Source organism: Euprymna scolopes, unplaced genomic scaffold (assembly GCF_053919585.1).
Source record: "Euprymna scolopes isolate OS-2025 unplaced genomic scaffold, ASM5391958v1 sca1, whole genome shotgun sequence".
Taxonomy (NCBI): domain Eukaryota; kingdom Metazoa; phylum Mollusca; class Cephalopoda; order Sepiida; family Sepiolidae; genus Euprymna; species Euprymna scolopes.
The window spans coordinates 1,350,624-1,355,623 of record NW_027633102.1 but is presented as its reverse complement, the minus strand read 5'-3'; positions in this window follow the sequence as shown (position 1 = coordinate 1,355,623).

Here is a 5,000-nt window from a genome sequence, read left to right as displayed (position 1 = left end):
GCGGCTTCCTAGTCGGTGTGCGGGCCTCCAGAGCTCGATAAAGTAGTGGTGTCGCTAGCGGTCGAGAAGGCACTTTTCGACGCCTACTGCCACCCCCACATGGCGGTAGGCGCAAAACTGGAAAATCGCCGACCAGAAATGTCGCTTCGTATAATCGACGTTTTTTTTGACCACCATTTTCAGGTGTCGGAGGTGGGTCTGGACGAATACCAACACCATTTCTGGGGTTTCACAACCGCCCGGCTTCTCCGACATATGTTGGAAAGGAGTAGCGATCGAGCGACGGGGGCTGTCGGTAGGCGGCCGCGGGTTGCATGTGTGCCCGGGACAGCACCCCCATCCAACTAAGGGGTGTCCCCCGGGGGCCAGGGGGACCTCGTCCAGGTCGGCCGGGCGCTTCCAGACGCCTACCGACACCGGTCAGGTCGGCGAGGCTCCCGGCGGCCCGGAGCGGGACCACAGGTTGCGGAAGGCGTCCAAGTGAGCGGCGGCGACGCCAGGAGGCCCCCGGGGTCGACTCCGCGGCTTCCTAGTCGGTGTGCGGGCCTCCAGAGCTCGATAAAGTAGTGGTGTCGCTAGCGGTCGAGAAGGCACTTTTCGACGCCTACTGCCACCCCCACATGGCGGTAGGCGCAAAACTGGAAAATCGCCGACCAGAAATGTCGCTTCGTATAATCGACGTTTTTTTTGACCACCATTTTCAGGTGTCGGAGGTGGGTCTGGACGAATACCAACACCATTTCTGGGGTTTCACAACCGCCCGGCTTCTCCGACATATGTTGGAAAGGAGTAGCGATCGAGCGACGGGGGCTGTCGGTAGGCGGCCGCGGGTTGCATGTGTGCCCGGGACAGCACCCCCATCCAACTAAGGGGTGTCCCCCGGGGGCCAGGGGGACCTCGTCCAGGTCGGCCGGGCGCTTCCAGACGCCTACCGACACCGGTCAGGTCGGCGAGGCTCCCGGCGGCCCGGAGCGGGACCACAGGTTGCGGAAGGCGTCCAAGTGAGCGGCGGCGAGAGGCGGAGGCCCCCGGGGTCGACTCCGCGGCTTCCTAGTCGGTGTGCGGGCCCTCCAGTAGGCCTCAAGTAGTGGTGTCGCTAGCGGTCGAGAAGGCACTTTTCGACGCCTACTGCCACCCCCACATGGCGGTAGGTGTAAAATCGGAATAGACCGGACCAGGAATGTCGAGGGGGAAAAAAATGACAAAGTCCTGGTGTGCCTAGCCTACGAGAAGGCACTTTGCGACGCCTACCGACATCCCCATGTGGCAGTAGGCGTAAAACTGGAAAATCGCCGACCAGAAATGTCGCTTCGTATAATCGACGTTTTTTTTGACCACCATTTTCAGGTGTCGGAGGTGGGTCTGGACAAATACCAACACCATTTCTGGGGTTTTCCAGTTTGAAAGTTTTATAAAACATGTTCGGTAGGAAGCACACTTTGGTGTGTCGGTTCGTCGGAGCAGCGACTCTTTGCCTCGTGGTGGTCCGGAACGTCTCTACGGGCTTGTCGCAAAGGCGTCAGAAAGTGGCATCTCCGCCGCCTAGGGCTGTCACCGTTATCGCTGTCGCCGCGCTCCAACTTGTTTTGATCCGCCGCCTTCGTTCCTGCCAACCGTGCGCCCGCTCATCGTCGTTAGGTTATAATACGTGGTACGTGTGTGTGCTTCTCCGTGGACCTAGGGCTGCTCGACGTGTCGAACGATATGTTGGAACAACTAACGGCTCCTTTTCCTGGTTCCATAGTCGTCGTGGTACCCGCGTCGTCAGCCATATCTATGTCCACCATGTTTAGCCGATACGTTTGCTGCAGCTTCTGCTTCCGCCTCAGCGTTCGCCGCTCTCAGCCGCCGCTGTTGTTGCTGCCGTTCTGCCATTCAACCACTACCTGCGAATCTTTCGATGATCGGCCGAACGACCCATCGCTGTGCGACCGATAAATCCTCCGGATTAGGGAGAAACGCCGCCGCTCTCTGCCGCCGTCGAACGGAAAAACGTACATTGTAACGAACGAACGAACGAACGAACGAACGAATTAACGAACGAGCGAACAAACAAACAAAAATAGCCGCGGGGGATGCACTATGTAGATCCTGATCCCCTTGTAACCATACGTACGTTGTTCGATGCTCTCCCGTCCTGGAAGTCGCCGCAGCAAACAGGAGGATGAGCAGCAGCAGGCGCCGCCGCCGTAACCGCCGCCTGCCTGCCGCCTCCTACTCCTGTCAGCGTCCGATCTCACAGCCGTGTGAACGTTCGCTGACACCCGATTTCTTTCCGTCTGGCAAAACCTTGGACGTCCCGCTCGCGGTACACGTGCTGCAGCGACTTCTCGTCCGACAACGCATAAGCGTCGACGTCTGCCGCCGCATCTTCTGATACGTGGACGGTGATAGCGCTAGTCCCTTCTTGCGCCACCTCCACCTTTGTTAGCGCCAAAGAAGATCGATCGAGCAGTCGTGGTCGCAGTCGATTAACCCGTTTTCACCGTCCGCAGTTCCCAAGCCGCCGATCAAGTCGTTGCTCTTCTTGTTCGTTCTTCCCATACCGTCGATTTGCACGGCTGCCGGATGAGCCATCCTCTGTCCGGCGAAGCGCTCACGTCAGTGATCGATACTTGCACCGACAGTCCTCCCGCTCGCGACTCGGTGCTCGAATCGGACTCGTTCGTTTTTATCTCGATGCGATTGTGAAAAGGGGGACCGGTCGTCAATGTCGTGTGTGTCGACGATGTTGTTCGCCCGGTCCGCCGCGTTGTTGTCGTTTTTTTTTTTTTTTTTTTTTTTTTTTCCCCTGACGTTCGCCGTCGCACGGACGAAAGGGTGAGAAAAAAAAAAAAAAGCTCGAAAAAGCCGCCCAAAAAAATCGGACCGAGGAGCCGCTTGCGAGAACGCGCCATGTGCACGTTGTCTCTCCTCGGTTTTCCGAGCACGAACACGACGCCGGTCGGTCGGTCGGTCGACGAAGGCGACGACGAAGGTGACGGGAAAATTTACGCCGCCGCTGCCCTGGTCCAGCTCCTCCCCGATGACGGCTGTGATGTTGACGTTGACGTTGGCGACGACGACGACGACGACGGAGACGACGACGACGACGAGACGGCATCGATGGCGACCACGATGACGACGACCTCGACGAGTTCAGTCTGCACCTTGACCTCCGATGTCCGTGTGCACTGCCGTCGTGCTGTTTGTCGTTTGTCGTATGTATCGCTGTCAAGGGTGCCGTTGTCGTTGTTGTTGTCGACGTTGTTGCTTGCTCTCTCGTCTCGGTCGGTTGGTACGTTGATGACGACGACGACGACGAAGACGACGACGACGACGACGAGACGGCATCGATGGCGACCACGATGACGACGACCTCGACGATTCCAGTCTGCACCTTGACCTCCGATGTCCGTGTGCACTGCCGTCGTGCTGTTTGTCGTTTGTCGTATGTATCGCTGTCAAGGGTGCCGTTGTCGATGTTGTTGTTGTCGACGCTGTCGTCTGTTCTCTCTTCTCGGCCGGCTGTGACGTGGACGTTGACGACGACGACGACGAGACGGAATCGATGGCGACCACGATGACGACGACCTCGGCGAGTTCAGTCTGCACCTTGACCCTCGATGTCCGTGTGCACTGCCGTCGTGCTGCTTGTCGTTTGTCGTATGTATCGCTGTCAAGGGTGCCGTTGTCGTTGTTGTTGTCGACGTTGGTCGCTTTCGTTCTTTGAGTCTCGGTCCAAGTCAGGGGAGAAACAAAAAAGAGGCCATCAGCGCGGGCAGCGCGCTTCTACTGACGGCGAACCTCCTCGAAAAACAAATAAACACGTGCCCGTCGTTGTAGTTGTCTGTCTTATGTCGGTCGGTCGGTCGGTCGGTCTGTCGTTCTGTCGAAACAAAGTCCCAAATTCCAACGATACCTGGTTGATCCTGCCAGTAGTCATATGCTTGTCTCAAAGCTTAAGCCATGCAAGTGTAAGTTCACGCCACGCATTAGAACGGGCGAAACCGCGAATGGCTCAGGAACCGGACCTAATCCTCGGGACCGTATTCCTCCTCGGAGGCGATGGATAACTGTGGCAATTCTAGAGCTAATACATGTGACACAGGCCGCGATCGGTCGGCGCGCCGTCGTCGCCACGCCTCGCGCGCTGGCACCCGCGTCGGCCGTTCCGGGTCGCGGCGCTACATATTAGACTGAGACCGATGCGCGTCATTCCGTCCTCCCGTCGTCGGCGTTCCCGCTCGCGGGTCCGTTCGGTGGCGGGGCTCATAGGGCGGCGCGCTCCGCTTTGGTGACTCTGGATAACTCACTGGTCGATCGCACGAGCTTTCACGCCCGGCGACGGGTCTCTCGAGGGTCCGCCCTATCAACTGTCGACGGTCGGTTAAGTGCCTACCGTGGTTACTACGGGTAACGGGGAATCGGGGTTCGATTCCGGAGAGGGAGCATGCGAAACGGCTACCACATCCAAGGAAGGCAGCAGGCGCGCAAATTACCCACTCCCGGCACGGGGAGGTAGTGACGAAAAATAACGACGCGGGACTCTGTCGAGGCCCCGCGATCGGAATGAGTACACTTCAAATCCGTTAACGAGGACCAACCGGAGGGCAAGTCTGGTGCCAGCAGCCGCGGTAATTCCAGCTCCGGTAGCGTATATTAAAGTTGTTGCGGTTAAAAAGCTCGTAGTCCGAACTCGGGTTCGTGGTCGCGCAAGCGGCCCCGGGGCGGCGGCGCCATCGTCCGTCGTTGACTTTGGTCGTCCGTTCGCATTCCCGGCCCTTTCCGCCGGTGTCAACCGCTAGCATACCCGCCACGCGGTCCTGCCGGCGAGGTGGACGAGGAGGTCGTGATCGGGATCCGGGAAAAAAAAAAACAAGTGGTCGTCGGTTCGGTTCCGGGAGTAGTCTAACGGGGGGGTGCTACGTGTGTGTGTTTGGGTGTGTTCATTCGCATCCCCGCACTCTGACCCCCGCGCTTCTCTCCCTCTCCCTTTCCGCGCGTTCCTCTTTTTTTTT